The 22406-nt window shown below is 40.5% G+C and overlaps 1 long non-coding RNA gene across 5 annotated transcripts in view; it reads right to left on the reverse strand.

Annotated features, from left to right (window-relative positions):
• Positions 1-224: 224 nt before the first annotated feature.
• LOC102291156 overlaps positions 225-22406 on the reverse strand; it is a 60329-nt gene continuing 38147 nt past the window's right edge. For 3 of the 5 annotated variants that reach the window (XR_006055077.1, XR_006055078.1, XR_006055076.1), the window contains 3 exons: positions 15462-15523; positions 2198-5414; positions 225-1177 (listed from right to left, as the gene is read on the reverse strand). This is a non-coding gene — a long non-coding RNA (uncharacterized LOC102291156). The remainder of the gene's footprint in view (positions 1178-2197; positions 5415-15461; positions 15524-22406) is intronic. The other 2 variants (XR_006055074.1, XR_006055075.1) reach the window with 2 other exon arrangements.

Below are 22406 nucleotides of genomic sequence, written 5' to 3' on the forward strand. Positions count from 1 at the left end.
TGTAAACTCAGCAAAATGATGTCATCTTTTTACTGTTACTTCTACAATTTTTTTGTGATTATAGTAAGTGATGCATTTACACATTACATTGTAACATCAACCAAAAATATACATTCAGTATGTTGCGATTGCCAGTAAAACTATTAAAAATCACTGTTTCAGTTTAAATGTAACATATTACATTTTTACTGTAAAGTTCACCTTTACCTTGTCTTCCTTTGAAGAAAAAAAAAAAAGATAACACCCTATTTATTCCTCAAATGCTAGACTAGCACATACTGGCCTAACTAGTAAGGAAGCCAGCATGAATAACCGTAACAATGAACACCACTGAAACATCCAACCATTTATCTCATGTATCTGGAATGACAACACAAACAAACAGCAGCTTGGATACACCTTTTAATTTCTGCTAACAGGGCTTAACAAAAACAACAAAAGCTATGGAGTCATAAATCATAATGAGAATAAACTGCTTGACAGGATTATTAACTGAAATTAGCAGAAGCTGCCAATGTGTCACAATAAAATGCAGCGTAAGAAGGAGAATTCATGGTTTTACATTAATGACAATGGCTTCTTTGTCGAAGATGAAAATCACATATCCACTGACTGAGTGATTCGTCTGATTAATCTCAATCACATGTGCATTAAGTCTTTTTACACAGTAGGAGACATCTTTTGTGCTCCTCCCTGGATAAATGTTCTTATGCAGTTTTAGAAGAGCCACTTTGAAAACAGTCACATTACCAAAAATGACAAAAATTACACAGTAAATGCTGAAGTTACTGAATGAGCGACACTGTAAATAAAATCTGCAAAACAAGAGAAGATACATAGATGCCGGGAAATTATCATTTCTATTAAAATCAATTAGAAAAATAAAGTCAAACAACATGCTGTATCCATCAAAGTAACTATGGTAAATATATGACTCTTCTATAGAGCATTTCTCCAGATGGGGCTGACTGATCTGTTCCATGATGTCTGAGCAGCAAAACGCGATTCACCGTCCTGCTGCGTTTATGTCATAGCTTCTCCAAGCTCACGCTGCTCACTGAATCCTGGGAGCTAGATTGCCAGTGTTGGAGCTCATGTTGTCGGCAGCCTTGCCAGGAGCAAACATCTGCTTCAGAGGATGCTGGTCCAACAGTCCAAACCGGGATTTAGTATGATCCTGGAAACATAATACAGAAACTAATGACTGACTGGAGCCCAAAACCACTTACTTGAATATTGAGACATTTCTCATAGCCGCTTAAGAAAAAAAAAAGATAAGTATTGGATCCTTTATAACAATGTTTTGCTTAAAATGTTGAGTCAACGTTTTTTAAAGTTACGTCAAATAATTATTAAATTAATAAAACATCAAAACTGATCAACTACTGCGCAGCTGATTACTTTAGCAGAACAGAACTGGCTCTTTTCAAAAAACTGCTGACAAAAGAAATGGGCCTGAGAAGAAGAATTATCCACAGCCTCATTATCACATTATGGTGTGTTGGCTAACTCCAGATGCCTTTGTTGGATACAGCGTACCAGGCCAGGTAATCATGCAAATGAAGCTAACTATTTTTCATAAAAGAAAAGAAAGAAAGATAAGTCCATCTTTAGATGGATATCTTTAAAGATAGAAATATAAGCAAATATAAGCAAATATAATATAAGAAATATAAGAAATATAAGAAATATAAGAAATATAAGCAAATTGCTTAATAAGCAGCGTGAACAGCTGAATTATTTTCTGAATTCTCATCTAATCTGGCTTCAACATCTGCTTTTAAGATGACATAATACACAGAGGTGCTCTCCTGACAACCCAGGCTTTGCTTTACCCTCCACAAAATGACATGACGTTGTCTACCACCCACTCAACCCTGCATGTTTTATGGCAGAAAAGTGGCAGGACGGGCCTGCCCTGCTTGTTCTTTGCCCGGGGAAGGAACATGTCAGAGGATAAGCAGTCATCTATCAATGTTTCCTATCTTCTTTCTGCTTGTCTGCACCTCTGAGTTGGTTTACCTGTGAGTAGTCACGTTCCATCAGCGTACAGTATAGCCTCATTCTTGTACTCTTTCTTCATGCGCCTATTCCCGCTCTCACTTTTTGTTACCACTACACATTCTTAGCTACCCTTCTTTTTTTCATTGTGGTTTTAGTTTTGAAAATCAGGCAAAGGAGGACAGATTTCCTTTACCTGACTTTGTGCATCTCTTCTGGCCTCCATTCTGGATTTTCCCTTCCCACGTTTCTCTCACATGCCTCACCCTGGAGCACAGCCAAGCAGAGAAACATCAGCATACAGCACCAGGTTTCAACCTGCCTCTGAGTCTACGCCTGCCTGTGTATGTCTCTCTCTGCCCGAGGCTGCAACTGAGGCCTGCCCCTATCACCATCCCTCATCAGCACATCTACTGTACCTGTCTGCTGGCACCCTGCCATCCATACACAGTTCTCCATTTGGTGAGAGAACAAGATGGAAGGGAAGAAAAAAAAAAAGATAAGGCAAGCCAAAAAATCTACAGAAAATGACTACTCATGTTGAGGTCAAGCAGATCTGACCTCCAATGAGAACACCCAGGAGTATCCTGAGAGGCACAAATACAGTACCACTCATTCAGTTGGCTGGGTGCACTGTGCAATCCCATCAACAGGTTTCTTTGAAAGCCACCGACTCTGTGGTGGGCCATCAAAGCATATCTTCATTCAGTTCCACTGAAAGGATCTGAGGCTCCTGAGAGAAGTTGTGTTTGAAGTGATATCTCTGTGTCCCTGCATTCTTTACTGTGCTGTCATGACTTGGGTTACACAATAAAAAAAACAGCAAGAACACGGGCATGAATCCAGTGGCACCACCCTGATCACATCTCTCATATATGTGAACTACCACTTCTTCCTCTGTTTATTTAGTCAACATACCATACTGTGGTTGTTTATAGCAACGGTCGCTGCTCCTCATAAGACGACACTGTGTGTAATCACGTACTCCTAGGCTTTAAGATCAAACAAAAGACAGAATCTTACCTGTTGAATCTCTTGAGGTCATGTTTCCATTACTCAGCCCCTTCTTGGTGATCATCTGAAAAAGATAAAGAATGGCGAAATAAAGTGATTCAGAGAGAGGTGCACATATAAGACAAAAGAAAAAAAAACTGGAGCCATATTTTATCTCGACCAACACTGCCCAAACTTGTATTAAGAAACTTTGATAACTGTAAATGAGTAATGCCAAATGTTCCCTTGATTTACAGATGCCACAAGATTAACCCGCAGTGTTGTATAATCTCTGAGTCTTGTTGGGTGTTAAAATGAAATCATTTAGTACACTTGCTTGAACTGATTTGGATTATGTTAATATTCCTATAATTAATTATATGGTTTCCCATTTTGGCCTCTAAATATTATAACAAGAAAAAACAGAGAGAAGGAAACAACAGTACAATAAGAATTACAGGCCATGTGCACTTTATCTTTTTAAAATAAATGAATAGTACATAAGACAACTTGCTTCCTCTCCAGTGTCTGTAAAAACAACAGGTCTCTCACAGACATACAGATCATAAGTGACTTGACTCATTTAGGGAAAGTCCCACTTACTCATGCAAAATTATATTTCAAATTAGAGCCAAAAAAGCTGCAGTATGTAGAAGTTTTTTTTTTTTTTAATGGCATGTTCAGGGTTAAGCAGCTGGCATAGGCAGCTAAAGGCAGTACCGGTTTTCTAGTCTTTACCTCTGCTAATTCACTGAATGGGAGAAATAATATCCTGCTATGAGTTGGGAAAATCTGTGCACAAAGTTTTGCTCTTTGCTCCACTGCCTGTGAGTGAAACCCCAGTACACTTCTGATATCTCTGTCTGTGAAATGGACCCATACAGCTGACAGATGTAGCTTGCTATCCTAGCTTGCTAGCATTAGCTGATAACTAATAGCTCAGAATTACTCTCTGGCCTAAACATAGCAACTTTAAGCTCAAGAAATTTAACATGGTAAGCCAAAGCCTCTTTTATATAGAGTCTATGGGCACTATCATTTGTTAGCTCTAATAACTGAAATTTGTGAGCATGTTGTACATGTAGAAGTTAACCATATGAAAAAGAACAAAAGCAGAAAATGACTCATATATGCATGACTGTATATAAAAATAAGTGAAAGCAGTACTTTCGCAGAAACTAAAAAAAGTCAAATCCGGATTAGAAACTGAGATCTACGTTTCATCTTTGCTTAGTGTAAATCTAGGGTTTCAGGGAAGCTCTGCAAAACCTGGCATCCCAGGAAAATTGAAGTAGCCAAAGTAGCTTTTCCATTGTAACATTTAAAATTTATTTGGTGTGCTGGTTTTATTTTATGAGGTCAACAGGTTCAGGTAGATACTGAATCAAGACTCTTGCAGGTTTCTACAGCACATGCAAACACGTTAAGAGGCTGGACCAAAGACAGCGTCGGTCACTCTTCATCCATTCCAAGACAAAGGCGCTCTCTGCTTCTGAGTTTCATTGTCCCAGAACTGTTGCCTTGGCAACAAAGGCACTGTTTCCAAGTGACACAAAGCCTAAACTAAAAAAACTCTCCTTTTCAGGTTGAAGGCTCCAAGAGTTGAGGGGAAAACAGCAATAACAGGACGGTGGGGAGAGAAACTGAATACCGGCAAATTGCTTCCCAGAGTTTCTGGAGGACATGGTAAAATGATTCTTTCTTTCCTCTGCCTTTTAAAATACCTTTCCCTGGCACTAGGCACCATAGGTAGTTGTGTGCTGGTCCCATTTCTTTTATATCCTTTCTTATATTTCCGTTTTTTTCTAGCTATCATACTGTGCTAAGTGAGTTATCATGTACACCAGCAGACTGGAGCTGCATGTGGCTAGGCTAAGCCTCCAGATGAGGTAATGTTTAGAGAGTTGGTGAGCCAGCAGAAGGGTTGGTCAGGTCTTGATTAGCTCAGGGGTAGGGGCTCTCTTTAATATTGGACACCCCTTTGTCTGGTCAGATTACTACCTTATGAAAAACTACTCCTGCTGACACGCCTATTGGGATCAGAGCTTCCTGCTTGCTACATCATCCTGCTTATGAGTTCTCCACACACAGGAAAACACTTTCAAGCAACAGCACTTTCACACACACTTGCAACTCTCACAAACTCTCAGAAGCACAATTACTAAGAAACTCACAAGACCTGTGCATGCATTTACACGACACTCCCAGGAGCACTCACTGATATCACCTCCTAGGGCCTCCTCTCTTCCATTTGTGTATGCCATGACCGCAGTTGACGACCTCGAGATGGAAAACAACCTGCAGTTATTAACAAGGCCAGATGACACACAAACACACGCTCATGCACGCTCACTTGTTTTTATTGTGGTCGTCTCCTCCGGCCACTCTCCAATGAAAATCACATGATGGACCTCTTCCAGCTCAAAAAAAACAAAAAAACATCTGAGAATCTCGACCACAAAAACATCAATAAACATTTTTTTTCTATTTATGTAAAAAAAAAAAAACCCAGCAGATTCATAGGGGAAGCTTTAAGGGGATTTTAATCCTAGTAGTCTTGTAAAAAGGGCTCAGGCTACAGGATGATTTCAATTATTTGATATAATTTCTGATGGTCCATTAGTTGAAAATAAAGCTCTGATTATAAGAGATGTGTAAACAGAAAGCTGCAAACAAAACCTTCATCCGAGTCTGTAGCAGAGCTTTGCTTTTTTCCAGATGTGTAATTGACTGTTAATTAGTGGTGGCTTTATTTCTGCAAATAAACCGTGTTTAAACCGAAGAACAACGAAATAAAAGCAAAACTCTGGTGTGTTTGACCACATTGCAAACTTCAACACCTCTCTTTTTCTAGTGGAGGCAAGCCTATAGTAGCAAATGATCACATGTCTGCGTTGCACTTTGTGAAAACAAATTAATACTTGTAGGTGTATACACACAAGTATTGAAGTACATATATCCATACACACACACACACACACACAAATCAGTCAGGGACACTGGCACAACCTTGCGCCAGCGGTCCTTTAAACCAGTCATGTGAAACGACCCGTTCCTTTCTGCAAATCAGATTACATCTCCGAGCTGAGCTAAGGTCTGCAAGTCTACACACACATTCAAAGTTTGGTGGCTATACTCAGACACAAACACACAAAAACACCCACACACACACGCACTCAGTTAATCAGATTTTTCCCCACAAAACTTCCTGTCTTTGTGAATGAACAAAAAAAATTGACAGCATCGGACATTGGCCAAAATAATCATTTAAAAAAAATGCAATATCCAGTTAATTTATCGCAGATTCCTTTGATTCCACATTCCATTAAAAAGAAATATATATATTTTCATAGAAGGCTGTGAGATAAGCCTTCTTTCAGCAGCCTTCGACTGCTGTTTGGCAGATCAGCTATGGAATGAACACATGCGGAAACATGTTTATAGCGTATTTGGCAGGAATGCAAATGATAGATGATTCACAAATGATTCAAATCCTATTCAAGTTACCATGCACCAGAGAATTAAGCCAGGAAAATAACAGTTTATCAAGCTTAAGTAAGTGTCAATTTGGCTTTGGTCAATGATTTTACTTTAAACAAGCCTTATTATTCTAGGGAGTAATGAAGTTTGGGTTAGCACATAAATAAGCACAATGTGGCAAAGTTATTATACACAGTGTGCATATCCTTAATGACTGCTTGGTTCTATGATACACTGCTTCTATGATAGCTTCAGTGGTCAGATTCGTAACTATTTGCAGTTTTTTTTTAAGCTACAGTGTTAAAGAGGATGCTTGGCTTGATGCTGGTGGACTGTTTGGCTTAATCAAATCCAGACAGTTGGAGAAGTATAAATTGTCTCTACACAATCTATGTTAAGTCTCTACTTTTTTAGTCTACTCTCCGTCTACTACCACTTACGTCTTTAAAAATGTTTTAAGGAAATCTAAATTACTTTTGAGTCTGGAAGAAGAATCAATACTTTTCAGTTTCCATTATAAAAACAAAGAAAGTTCTTCATGAATCTACTGCATAGCTGAATGCGTTTGCCTGTTTTGCCCTTGGTGCCACAAAGGTCAGAAGGTGGGAAGCTGTGGGTGGCAGGTTGAGACAGGGTGCCTACAATGGGGTGTCAGGACTCTGTCAGTCAGTCCAACTCAACTGGGTCATTCTCTCTTCACAGTGACATTTGAGAAAACCAGCAATGGGGACCGGCTGCACAGGGAGTGGAGGAACAGAGGCACCGCACCCTGGTTTAGGTTGCACTGGATGCTCAGATAAGACAACAGGAAGGGGAAGATTTGAGCAGGGCAACATGGGGAGCAAATCATGGCTACCATTACTCAGGAAGAATTCACTCATCCCTCAGATCACTTGCCACACCTGTGGAGGCCAGTGTCTAAATCACACAGTGCCACCAGTCAGAAGTTTAGAATTGGTCACCAAACCCTCAGATTAGAGTCAATGTAAATTGAGATAGCATAATGCCCACAAAAAGCTATTGAACTGGAAGCTCTGGTTGCGTTGCCCAAAAAATAAAATAAACGATACAAATATTTAATATATGACACAAACCTTATTAGCTTCAACAATCCAAATCATGTCAATCAAGTAATAGTAATAGTAATTTATCAAAAAAGCTGATTTATCCCTGTATCTAAGGCAAGGTAACAACACAAGAAATTATTCTCTACAACCATATGCCTTATTTTTGTTATAACAGAACAAATGAAGGTGAAGGGTATCTATTATCTGCTATGTAAGAGGTCCAGTGTCTAAACAGCTGCAATATGGTGCAAGACATTGATCAAAACAGTCTTAGCCACTGAGTTGCCAGTTGAATTTATTATGTCTTATGGTTTTATCTGTAATATTTAGAATAAGAAAACGAGCAGTGTTCCACATTATAACTTGTGATGATAGCTGTCATTATTTTAGATATTTAGGATATTTGATAAAGTCATAGACCAATAGAGCAATAAAAAACCTGTTATGATCCTACAATTAGAATCGATTGGTGGAAATGGAGATGCTGTGTGCTGTGCAACTCAAAAGACAGTCCTACAGTTCACTTACATTAAAGTATGTGCACACCCACACACATAAGCAAAATAAACCCCAATGTAGTGTCTTCATCTGGAGTTTATTTCCTGCCCTCTAGCGTGACATATGGTTACTTGTTTCTGTTTTACACCTCTGAATCTTTCTGTTGAAGTTTTCTGGCAGCACATAAACCATTCATCACCAGAACTGGGACCGAACTTTGGTGACACGGGTCATGACCTTAGCTTTAGGATAATGAAAATGTCCACATGGTGGATTAGGTTGGTGTTTGGATATAGTTTTTATCTCCCCAAGTAGCAAGAAAGTACAAAAATCTGTGTTATATTGGTGTTACTTTCCCACATGGAAACTTGGGAGCATAATGAAGTTCAGGTGGTTCTAAAATAAGACATATTCAGTTCTAAGGGTGTGCAAAACCCCCCTTTTTGGAGGTTTGAGTGGGAACTCCCACTTGCTGTGCCATTAATTAACCATCATACACTGCACTTGAAGAATGTTAGACAGAGATCGAAACCGAGGCCTTCGACTGGGGAAGTGTGAATCAAGCAAACGTGCTGCACCCCTTGCTCATTCAAATGTACCTTATGTCATTTTGTTTTCCAAACCTGGCCTTGAACTCTTCCCTTTATCCATTCATACTTGGACAAAAATGTGTGTCAAGTTTTACAAGGTGTGAAGTGAGGAAACAGTTTTATTCAGAAGCAGCAGCGGTAAAGATTCATCTAGTCTCAGATAAAAGTGTCACCTTCTACGACCCTTTTAAACCAGAAGGTGCAGTGACCAAGAATTGTCACAAGATCCATGAAATGTTAGTTTTGGAGCAAAGGTAAACAGCTTCTCCCATGGTGGGCCTGTACCCTACACAGAGTAAGCACATGTTTCCCATTGTGGTTGAAAGGAAAGGGGATTAAAGTGTAGCACAGCCGGAGCCACAGCTATACACCCCATGGTGGGATCAGAGTACTCTCAGGTCTTTGAGTATTGCTGATACAGCCAGTTAAAAGTGACTGGTGTGTAGGGAGAATGCATGGTCAGATCTAGCACTGATCCTCTAGAGTCCAACATTGGGGCCTTTTCTGGCGTCTAAGGAGGCAGACATGTTACCATGTTGACAGCATGGCCTAACTATGGCCGATGGAGTAACACACACACACAAAAAAAACCCCAGAATAGTTCAGGGTTATGGGAAGGCGTTGAAACAGAGCGGATTTTATTTTCAGTGACCCAATGCTGCATCAATGAAAAAGAGATCACCAACTCACACTGGAAGCAGAAACAGAGGGAAAGAGGAGAAATGAGGGAAAAAAACTGTAAGTAGCAGATGGTTAAAGCTTGCAAATACAAGGTTCTCACCCCGAGGCCTCGAGGTCAAACAGGCCACATTTAGGTTCCACAAGGGAGAGTTAAAGCAGGAGACTGTGACTGTGCAGCCAATTAAAGGACACTTTAAAAAAAAGCAAATAGTGGTAGGCACATTAAGGAAGATATGCATAGTGAAGCATATCTGCACATACCAAAAACTGCCAATTAACTAACACCCCATGAAGCTCAGCTGTGACTGCTTCAGCTGAAGAGCTTACATGTGCAGCAAGTAAAGAGACTTTTCTGTGGTGGGTCAGAAGGGATGCTGAATGAGGGTTGAACATTCATTTTGTCAATCACACCCAATATTAGCATCTCTATCAAAATGTCCGAGGGATTTTTAATCTTTGAGACTTTACCAAATTTCAGCGGCGGTGACTCACTATAGACTTGATGGCTCTAAAATACAACTCGCTTTAAACAAGACTTTAAACAGAAACGTCAAGAGCTCAGTAATGACAAATCACACACTAACATTTTTTTGAGAACCTTATACATTTATATAACCTTATATAATTATCTTCTTATATTATAAGAAGAGCATTTAGCCCTGGCTATATAGAACTATCATAACATCCTTAAATGCGAGATTATTTCCCTGAAAATTACCTAAAGAGACAAAAGTAATAAAAAAAGAGACTAATAATGTACTTAGAAACTAATGAAGTCTGACATGCCTTAAACATCCAGAAAGCAGCAGTTTTAACATAAATCTAGTGACTTACTGTACTCCTCCGCCCTGTGAGATCAGATTCTCACCCAACTTGACTACTCCAAACCATCATTCTTACACTTTTGACCTCAAAATTCACACTCGTACGCATAGATACAAACTTCCTATATGTCTGCCCATCTTGCAGCAGTGGTGCATGCTTCTGTGCATGTTTGTGGGGGAATTTGAGGAGCGTGAATTATGTGCTGGGCGTTTGTGCAGATTTGCAGGACTTTCTCACCCACAAAAACACTGTTTGGGTGAAGCAGTACGGCATGTTAATGAGCATGTGCGTGGTTGTGTTTTGAAACTGGAAACAGATTTATGTAGTGTTTGGGATCAGCTCTGTAAAGGTCATACTAAACAAGCTAGCTCATTTCAGTAAACCCTATTCCCTTTCTGATCCAGGTGACTCTCGGCCAGTAGTTTCACGGCACACATAACTGGCATAAAATTGCCATTCTGACCACTTTCTCCATCTTCATGACATCACTAATTTCCGATTCCAGTGACGCCGCACTGACATTCAGCTTCTTTGATTAATTGTTTCCTACAGGGCTCTTGCGAGTGTTTCTGTTTGAAAAAAATAAATGACAAAAAATATTTTCTGGAGCCCTAAATTGCTAGATCCAAACACTCCTTCATCTCCAAGCATTGACCACAAAGATGACCTGGCATGGGATAAAATATCAGCCACAGCAATAGTTTTCCTACCGACCCTGATCCCTCCAATAAAGAAGAAGTTAGAGGGGGTATCAGTCAAACTCTTGATTACAAACATCCTTCAGCAAAACATGTGCAATAGCATTTACTTAAACACACATTCGCGCATTGGTGCACAAGTCTAAAAGCATGTCTATGCATGCGCATGTTGTCAGTGCAGGCATTAGCAAAACATGCAAAATGTAAATGTCCCTAAATGCGAAAGTGGAAAAAGGTAGGATAAGAATCACCTAATCTGGCTAATCCAGCCAAAGATTAGGAGCAGGCAAATATTGCCAATAATAAACAAATGACTAACATTCTCAGTCTGTGTGGTTACAAGCCCAAGGGCTCCAGCTATAACCCAGCAGGGTCTGGATCCAATCCGTGCTGTTTATCAGTGCAAGCAGAAGTGGCCACTTGTGAAAGCTCTATGATAAACACTTGGGGGACAAACCGAGAATGGCTAACAGATCAGTATGACCAAATCGCTCCTCTCAGTTTGATTTACAGATCTGACTTCAAGAACCAAAGCACGACATTCTCACCATATTATCACCACTTCATTACTCACTCTGACACTACCTTCATGATAGCCATATTCTGTGGGGATATGATTTAGCCTTGACCATCTCTAGTGACGGTCGCATATTTAGACACTTAAATGACAAGTTTGTCATAGCATTATGGCTGAATTAGTTAGCATGCAATCAGCAATGCAAAAATTCAGTAGATACACAGACAATGCGATTAAATAGACTTTTTTCCCAAGTCCTGTACTAGTTAAATAGGTAACTGCGACTACATGGAGTTCAACATCACAAGCGGTGGTTCAGAAGAGCGACTGAACTAGTTTCCAAGTTCCTTAAATATGAGCATGTTCGTTTTTCTTTGGTAAAATATAACAAAAATAAATATAGTTGGAAGTAGTAGACAGCTGAGCACTGTATTTTGTTCAGGATGATTGACACAAAACCATTCGCATGTCGAGGTGTCACCATGGAGGTTATGGCAAAATCATGTCTGATAGATACTGTGACTGACCATGAATTCCTTTAAGTAGTAACAGAGCTGAGTAAATAGTATCTGTGTGATGAAACATGAGTTCAAAGGTAAAGCAGTGAAAGTACTGAATCTCACCTTCATGCAGTGTACATGTGTGTTTTTTGTGGGTGTGGTGAGAAGTAAAAGTTTCCCTTTGCTCAAAACCACCTATTTTCTTTTGGTTCAGTGTTAAGATTCAAGACGGAAAAGTGCAGAGCAGGCGGCGCTTTCATTGTCTCGTCCACAGTGCTTTACCTGCTGTGCCCAGGGACTCAACGGGCCTAAAAGACTCTGTCACTTTAACCTTGTCCCCAAGTATGTCCCTGGCCAGCACAAAAGCCATCTGGGGTGCGGCTGAAAGCTTAAGTAACAAAATAACTCTTTCAATCTGCACACTGCATGGTTCTGACTGCAGGGTGCTAAGGTTGCCAATACCAAGACACTGGACCTATTTCTCCTCCTTCTCCTCCACCCTTCTAATTCTGGCCTACATGACTAACTCCAACTGAAAGCCCCACACGCCAGAGGTGGGAGCCCAAAGCACTGTAAGATTCAAAAAAAGACCACCTGCTCATCAAACTAAATTGTACTCACTGAAAGCAAGAATAGAGAGAATGAAAAGGAGTTGAGCGAGAGGGAAACAAATGAAAGGAAAGACAAGTCACCATTCTCCCTCTGTGATCTTGGCAGACAAAAGAACAAATTGTGTTTCTGCCTCATGGCACCAAGCGTCAAAATTGATATAGGGTCCCACTCAGTGCTGTTTGTATTTGAGCATACTGATATAGGCTCCATCAGTTCCCACAAGAGAGCCAGAGAGGTGCATGGACCTACCTACCAGCCTTTCATCTAGGTTTCTTTTGTATTATGCCCACTTGTGTCTGTTGTTTGTCTTGAGTAGAATTGACTGTTATTATTCCAAACAGCATTATCTTTATTAATGCCACAGGTCTCAGGACTGTGCACTCCCTAGGAGTCGGGTCTGGACAGAGCTGCAAGCAATCTCCCTAGATAAAAGCTCAGTAGAGAGCTGTATGCAAGCCAGACAGCCGGACGGGCCTTTACCCTCCCTCCTCATTCTCTGAGAGAAGTGTAGGCCCTACAAAGACTGAGATTTGACTTTAATCTTAGCTCTTTCATAAGGCATCTCAGCTGAGGGCATGGCTCTAGAAGCCTATCAGAGTCACTTTGTGTCAGCCACGAGTCAGAACAAACAAGTGTAATGTTAGTAAAGAAAATAAAAAACTTTCTATAATAATTCACAGAAAGTAAAATATACATGATCAAAAAGTTTTGAGAACTTGAAATACTGAAATCACAATATACAGATACACAGTTTATAATGTTGGTGGCTAATATGTGCTCAGAAGTGAGGCCATTTTCCAAAGGCAGCCATGCATGATGAGTTATTTTAGAGGTGGTGTGGAGAGCTGACGTGTGGCCAGGTCAGGGCAGGGCAGGAGCTGGGGTCTCGGTTTAGTGCCTAAAGCTGCTTGCTCCAGTGAGGAACACAGCATCAGCTCCCGGCCAAACCCTGGACACTGATTTATGGGACATGCGGATTACCATCAAATCAGCCATAAGGACCACCCAGATAGTGGCACAGGACAACAGCCACACAGACTCACAAAAGGCGCACAGCTATTCGAATATACTTGCAGGCTAATAGTGACTAATATGGACATTGTTCAACAGACATCCACAAAACACCGAACCATTACTCAATGACACTTTAAATGCAAACACATATGCTGTTTAAGATGTAGTAAATATTGTAGATTAAGACTTTCTGGGACTAAATGAAAAGCTGCACATGCCATGGGTAATGGCTGGTTAACCACTCAAGTGCAGTGGGAGAAATGAGTTTGCTGAGCCTTCCTCACAACCACAAAGCGAGAGAGCCAGCTTCTCTCAGAGTTCATCTGCATCTACGGGATGTGCCTGGAGGATAATGGGTGATGTTCAAACTGGCATTCATTTTCTTAACGGCGATGTGGACTCCTCTCACTCATATGCCATCGTTAATACTTTTCCACCAAGTCACACAATCCAATAACATGTCCTGAACCAAAGAGGAAAAAACACAAAAAAGGACATTTCTCACTTGAAAGGGCACAACGCAACTCAGCCATAAGGGACCAGTTTGATGAGCTAAACAATATGTGTCATGACAAATCGGACATGGTACATTCCCTAGGCAAACACTGATCTCATACGGGGAGACTGCTAGGCAAATATTCACCTGCCCTAAGCTAATAACATGTGTGGGGGCAAACACACACTTAAGCTCGTCAATACTGAGACAATGATGGGAATTAGATTGCACAATGACTAAATGAAAAAAGCATCAGAATTTTCTTTTAAAGGACCATCTCAGTGATAGTCACATGTAACATTTTTAATGACAAACTCACCGTACCATGAAAGAATGCAAGATTTGTATCAACAGAGGTAAATGGTGTTAACTTGGGCCATCACAATGCCTTTGGTAAGAGGACATGCACAGTGTACATTTTATTGTGCAAGAATCTAAAAAAAATATCTGCATGCTTTGTGTGTCAGGAAATCCTACTAAACAAATGGCACTTATTTGTCTCTAAGGCCTTTCTAACCTAGTTGAGCCAAGCTCCAGAGACAGCACCACGCTACACAGTGGGCACCCTTGACACTTCCTGACCACGTGACTCTCTCCAGCTGCCTTTTGATTGGTTTCTCTGAGACCAAGGGATTGAAGAGAAGAGGAAGCGGTAGTGGCAAAGGGTGGCGGGTAACTGCCTGGCAGCAGACACATGAGAAAAAAAAAAGAAATTCCTGCCCCATTGCCATGGAGATGAGTCAACAGCAGGTCGAGGGAGAGCAGAGAGGGCTGGGGGGCTGCAGGGCACTGGCTGACCTGCTGTAGTTAACAATTCATCCCCGTATCCGGCTCGCAAATGATTGGGCAAACATGGAGTGCCCTGGAGGCAAAAGGGCCCCAAGGGGCTGAGAGAGGAGCATTACCCTGGGGTGACACACTGACAGGCAGACAGAGGGTGGACCAGCTGAAAGAGGGAGTAAGGGATAGGGGCTACCAGTGTGGGGTGGGGGGGTGAAGAGGCCTAATTGGAAGTGGGATAGTGGCGAGGCACACCGAGTACTGGGGGCTACAGTACAGTCACAAACGGTACTGATGGTTGTGCCCTTTTAAAGTAGCGTAATTAAACGACTTGTGTTAAGATGCCATTTTGAGGATGAGAACAATCTTTTAAGGACACCACAACAAACATCACCCTGGAAATTTGGTTTCTATTCGTCATTCTAAGCTAAATGGTTAACAGCACTTGGCTACTTTTACTGTTGTGCCAACAGTAAAAGCAGGAGTTACGTCAGTTTTATAAGCCTAAACCACAGTAACACCATAAGTCTTTGGCATGTATCCTCTTTGCTACAGAAGATTTTGCCACAAATGCGGCAAATAAAACACTCATGCACACTTTAAGTTCACGGAAGGTTGATTTGCAATGGTTTAGAGAAGAAGACTCTAAAACTAAAACATCCCAAGCTCCTCAAAAAAGTCTGCAGTGACTTTGGAAACACAAACTCACCAGAAGATCGCTAGCATGCAATTAAAGGTCGTACTCTCATCTCGAGAATTTGGATTCCTTCACTGTAAAAACAAATCAGAAGAGGAAATATGTCAGTTCACACCTTGATAATATGCGGTACAATTACATTGCTTACACTTCGCTCTCCTTAACAGTGACAGAGTAGCTAATACTCAACAGGTTTCAAACATTACCCACTCTGCAGTGGCGCAGACTCACATCCATAATGGATCTGAGTAAAAAATAACAGATGAGCGATGGGTGGATTTCATCAATGTCACATCATACAGACAAACCACAGGACTTCAATGCTGCACCTATTTTGGGCTAGACTTTACGTAGTGTTGGGTTCTGTCTCACTCAGCAGAAGTTCTCATATGTAACTTTATGCACTGTCACAACTTGGTCTGTTCCCCAGAATGGCAAACCAAAATTCATTATCCAATTGGCTGTCTTTGACTTTGAAGGATTGAAATGCCACTATTACAACAGGCCTTTCACTGGGCAGTGGTGTATAGAGGGTGTGTTAACAGAGCAGACCTTTTACTGGTCCTTCACTTCTACTAACGTCAGAGCACAGTGTTTTCAAAAACACAGCTGAAGCATGCCCTTCCTTTAGAATCCTCTCAGTAATAACGCAGCCAACAAATCTTATAAATGAAAAACAGAGCAACACTTACTGTGTCTGTGAGAAGGAAAAAAAAAGAGAGAATAGAAGGAAAACAAGAGGAAAAAGTGTAATTATGATAAACATAGCAGATGTTAAGAGTCACTTCTCGAAAGGTGTGTCATTCAGGGAGTTTGGGACAAACTTTTGGCTGCGGCTGAGCTCTAAATTTAGCATATTTGCTAAAATAAAAAGTGAGTTCAGTCGCTGGCACTGAGAGTTTGTCCTGCCCATTCATGACCTCAGTGGTGCAGCCAGCGTCACTCGTGACGAAACACAAACCATATAAAACAACAAAAAAAGACCTCCTCAAATACTCAGTACATAAGGAAACAGGCACACTTTAGCGTTTCCTGTAAATTATCCGGTTAAATAAGGCAAGCCAAAAAACAACAAAAAAATATAGCTTCCTGCTTTCTATATTTAGAACAAAGTAAAAGTACAAATGTGCCTTTTACATAACTTTACAGAAAAAGATATAAAAAAAAAGATAATCATCTGTCTTCAGTTTCTGTGCATATTTGTTTTGTGTATCTAACGTGAATAGGAGACTGAGGATACATGAGTTTGCTGTATACATTCTGGAGATGAGCCTGTGTGTGTGTCAGAGCTGCAGAGGATGCCCTCGGGGATAAGATGAGGAGTAAATGAAGCAGAAGTCCCATCTAAGCTCAAAAGCATGTGTGTATCAAGACTGTAACTAAAACACAAGCATAAACACAAGCGATGTTAGGGATTACACCCTGCAATACCACCGCAGGAAATCACTGACAGCACAGGTGTAACCATCATCGCGGACGCATTCTTCCCCGTCTCCGCTCTGCCAGCGGAGGCCTGATTGGCAGCTCATTCTCCACGTTCGTTGGCTGCTTGAAACCTGTGTAAACATCTTGTGGGCATTTGTGTGTGGGACATACAGGTGAGGAGAACACACACAAAGAAGGATTACCGTGGCCTAACATCGCGTCAAAGGTGCCTTGCAGCACAATACCACACAGTCTCTCGAAGACTTATTATTTCCCTCGAAATCCTTTCCTTCCTTTGCCTTTAGAGTCGAGTCCGATCTGAAACATACACTACGTAAAATATCCACTAAATGTGGGTTGTTGTATCTATTACGATCTTCTTTACGCTAGTCGGATAAGTTTAAGACTTCACGTTTAGAAAGCAGGAGGAACAGAATTTAGTGTGAGCTGCAGGAAAGGAAAAAAGGGAGGAAAGCACATTTCCTCAGCAAACAGCACCCTCTAGAGTGACACAATTCATTCAATCCTGCATCTCACTCCTGGTCTCTGCATGACGTGCAGAAAACGTTGCTCAAGCACAGGATTAATCAGCAACATTTGCTTTACTTAAAATGCAGATAATTCCGTTTAAAACGTCAGGCTTGCGGTTATTTTTTTGGTTTTCTTTGAGACACTAACTAAGCAGGTTGCCTTGTTCTCTGGATTATTTGTGAGCCACATTATAGAGGCAAGAGTGAACCTTTCGTTTTCCCAATGCGAGCTGATAATGAGACAGGCCATTATTAAGATGTTTGCTTTAATCGTGTGCAGGGTTATTAGGTGCAGTTTACAGTACACAAGAGAGATTAAGTTAGGCCACGCATGATGGAAAGAGCTGAGGAGCCCCACGATAAGCCAGCTACCCCACAACTGTGAAGTGGGCTGAGAAATATGAGCGCACAGCAGGACATGAAACGCAGCAAGACAAACCATTTTCCCTCCTCTCTCTCTTTCTCCCTCTCTCTCGCCTTCTTTCTATCTCATTTTCTCTCCTTTTGCCCCAAATCATGTTACACAACTGCCAAGGAATGCCTGCTATATCAAAGAGAGACTTAAAACGAGCACAAAAGAAAAGAACAGTAAAGAGTGGATCGCAGAGGCAACAATGGAAGCTGTAGGTGTTTGATTCTTTTATGTTTGTAGAAAAGAAAAACATGGCAGGGAGCTTGGCATTAGTGTAACAGTGACACACAAGTCCGGACACATACACGCCTGACTGCTTAACAAATGCTTGTATAAACTAAATCAGACTGAGACACACAGCACGGAGCACCAAGCAGGGAGCCCTACATGTTTCCTATATATTTTTTTTCCATGCCATTAATAAAAAAACACATTGGGCTGTTTCATTACATTTTGTTGGAATAAAGGGAGTGCTTAAAAATCCATCATTTTATGAGTGCTCAAACTTTCCCACAGAATTCCCACCGTTTTCCGTGCGTTTGACCCAAACGCATTAAAGTAGCACTCAATTAGGCTGGCACATGGAGCCAAACCGGGGCATTCGTTTGCTGCTTAATCATGACACACAGCAGCCACCAACAGAGATTGCACGACCTGTTGTGCATGAATAGAAACAATTCCCTGCGTGAAGACAGTGGGGAATCTAAAAATGGAATAAATAATATGTTTTAATGTTTAGAGAGAATGTAAGGATTCAGCTAAAGTTAAGAATGAGTGGGACTGTCTTGAAAAATCAGGTGGGTCACACTCACATCCTTTAGCAAAAGGTAAAAAGCTGTATGTGTGTGTGTGACTGCATGTTTGTCTGTGTGTATGTCAAGTTAGCAGAAGGTCGGAGCGGTGAAGTATTAGAGCGCTGTTTGCTCTCTTCCATTCTTCCATGTACTCTTGGGGATCAGTTTGTTTGAGAGTTTGAACAGTGACGTGTGAAACCCGTAAAAACAGGACATAGCGCCACACTATTTGCTCAAGAACACCCAGAGAATGGACTGCCATTACAAAACAAATCCCTCAGCCCGCATTCCTCCTGTCCATCAAACCCTACCTGTTGAACAACATTTGACATGGAGCAGAAAAGGTAGCTTGCAGAAGGACTTCAATTTATTAAAAGTGTTTGACACTACAGCTCACTCCTCCTCCACGTACATGTCAATGCACACATCCGCAAAGTGTAATAGGAACACAGTATCTGCTCTGGACATTATTTCTAATGTATGAAACTTGCTGTACTTCCACAAAGAGGATAAATTGAATGTCACTGAAATTTGATACGTCAGTGGCTATTTTGTAATGTTGAATTTTTATCTCTTCTGTCTGTTATCAGTGTTTTCAGCAGACGTGCCCAAAGTGCTATTACTGCTATTAGTATTTTTATTATGCGACTTCAAATGGGGATGATTACTCAGCTTCATTATGCAATTTTGATTCTTAACAAAACTACAGATGACTGTGCTGAACACTGTTACTGTAACAGAGTGCATATTACTCATCTCTTCATTGGTTGCCACACATTTTAGAGGATGTTGGAATTCTTCTGGTATCTTTATGTCACATGAAATCAGCTGATTTGTCTAAAAAGCTGTTAAATAATTTTTAGCATTTTCTTCGTTTATTTATTTGCTTGTTTTTTGTTTGTTTTTTATTGAGAAACAATGCCTAACAAATGTGTGACATGTCAAAAACTTTACATTTTTTTGGTTGATGGAATTAACCAACTGGAACAGAATAAGTGGAAAGAGGCAGAACTAGATTTCAGTCCCTTCCCCTTTCTTTCCTGCCGTCACCCTCATATTAGAGGAGCCACTGGGAGAACTGGATGTGATTTGTATGTGTGTTTTTGAAGAGGGGTGCTCATAAACAGCCATGAAAGGGGCCCCTCTATTCAGCCGGCCAGGCGAGATGCGCTTCACTGGGCCAGCCTTTTGTTTTCCCCTGGTTCACAAAACCTTAAGCATGGAAAAAAAAGGGGGTTGATTCTCTTGATGTGTGCAGGCCCAAATGATGCCATTAGATTGGTGCCCGTTTTGGGTGAAAAAGGCTTCAGTAGCGCTTGAAGTGATTTAAAAGATGCAGGAGAGAGCGGCCCACAAATCCTGTTTGATAATAACGCCGGAGGAGAATGGGGAGGCAAAATGCCAAGCTAGTGATCATTCTATAGTATGCAAAATTGCTCTCAACCCTATGAGTGCCATGGATGTTAAAACAAAAGATGAGGAACATTCCTTTATCACGTGATGAGGGTCAATGTGCTGTGGTGGTGTGTGGGGTCAGGAAGTTCAACAAACTTCCCACGCTGCCTTTCACCACAAGACCATGGTTAAAGCCTGTGACACTTCATTATAGGCAGGGGAATTTTGTTTCCCAAAGGGGCAGTGCCTCAGTGCCCATACAAGGATGAGCCATAAGGAAAAAGAAGAAACAAAAAGCAACAATTAAAAAACAAAAAACAACCATACTCAATTTCCTCATTCACGTGGCAGGACTAACACATCAATTACACAAAAGAACGTCTGGGAAAACATTCCCACACTGTCCATCACGTGGAGTCTAGAGAAAATATCAAGGTACTGTATTTTAGTGTCACAAGAAAAAATAATAATAATCTACTGAACATGTGTTTCTGTAATGCGACAAAGATGAAATTTTCTTGAACATCTAAAATTATTTCGGCTATTATTCCGGTTAAGTCGATGGTAAAACAGTGTCACCACAGTCCTGTCTGTCAACAGCAATCAAATAAGTATGAGAACCTGGCAGTGTCAACAACGGGGTAGTGCCAAACAAAACCACTTGTTGTGAGTAAAAGAGCTCCTGATCAAGTCCGGTTCCACTACACTCCTCTCAGCCTCATTTCCAGTCATATTACAACTTATCCCTTTGACATCTCAGATCAGGAAGAAGCTTTTCTGGTTACTTTTTTCTTTCACAATTTATGTGCTAATTTTGGAAGTTACCTACATTACTCTCAGATGGCCTTTTTATGGTCTCTGTCTTTTTTATCTGTCTTTTTTAATATTATTATTTAAATCTACTGCCAAAATCACAGCATGATAAACTCTTTCATTATATTTTCTGTAGGAGAAAAACATATATGAATTTTATTAGGTGAGACTTTTCACATGGATTAACATTTTCTGAAGTGAAAATTTTACTCAAATGTGCTTCAGGTTGTTGGGTTTTCCCCCACTTGGCATGATTATTAGGTGTCGGTCCTGCTGAGCAATATTACCTAGACTGAGGAATGGCCCAAATACCTCTCTTATCAGTGCACATTAGAAACACAGTTTAAAAAGTTTGAGATAAAGTTTCCGCTGTAGATAACAGTCACTTCTTGGATGTATAGATAGTGTATCCACATGAAGATACTGTTTCCTACATGATATCTATCAGCTTATTCTCAAGGTTTGTGCTTCACTGAGGAGGATACAGAAGTTCAGTCCTATCAGTTCTACCATAAGTAATTATCTTATTACCTTTAGTTTTAGGAATAGATCTGGTGGCATGGCACCACTGTGGCTGTTTCTCAAAAGCTTGAGAGCATTATGTTTCCCACACTTGTTTATTAAAATGATATGGAGATATTTTTTTCTTTCCAGGAATGCAACCACAGCTGTCAGATTAAATATCTGTAGTCCATACTGATGGGGGGAAAGCCGTGTTTACATTTATACTCTGAATTGTTCTTAAAATGAATCTAGTCTCTAGTTCATTTGAAAAAACAAAACTAAACAAGAAGTTAATTTATTTCAGAATTTTATTATCAAAGGTAAATTTGAATATATTCTATATTTCAAGTGTTTTGTGTATTATTTTTGGATGATTATAGCTCACAGAAATCTGAAATTGTGCATCTCAAATTCTTAGAATATTCCATTTCAAGTTTGAGGAAATGCATCAAGAGCCACCATGTACAGATATTTTATGTTGCTGGTCTAAAGTCCTCTTTCCATATGAAATTATATTTTGCATTTTATTTGGAAATTAAGATCCTAGCTACTGAACACAGTGTGGAAAGAAACAGATACAAAGGTCATCTGTTGGTTGCTGGTTTACCCTGTTTTTTCAAGTCCAAAATCAACGTAGATGTATGCCAGAGGATTTTAAAGCACTTCCTGCTTCCATCTGCTAGCAAGCTTTATGGAGATGCCAATTTCCTTTAAAAGCAGCACTCTAACATCTGCCCACAGAATCAAAACTACAACCAAATGATTTGCTGACTATATTATTACTGTCTTTGGCTGACTACACAACATGCTTGACCTGAACCCCATAGAGAATGTGTGTAGTATTGTCGAGAGCAAGATGAGAAACACTCAATCCAAAACTTACAGAAGCCCGCTATCAAAGCAACCTGGGTTTCAATAACATCTCAGTAGAGCCATAAGCTGACAGCCTTGATGCCACACTGCACTGATGCTGCTAAAATTTCAATCTATTAAACAGTTGTGAGAAATATTGCAGAAATTCAAATGTTGACAATTTATTTATGGCCAAAGATGTCTTGGTTTTGTGCCTGCTTGAATCACATTC

This window comes from Haplochromis burtoni, unplaced genomic scaffold (assembly GCF_018398535.1).
Source record: "Haplochromis burtoni strain Fernald_Lab_line unplaced genomic scaffold, NCSU_Asbu1 Contig_209, whole genome shotgun sequence".
Taxonomy (NCBI): Eukaryota; Metazoa; Chordata; class Actinopteri; order Cichliformes; family Cichlidae; genus Haplochromis; species Haplochromis burtoni.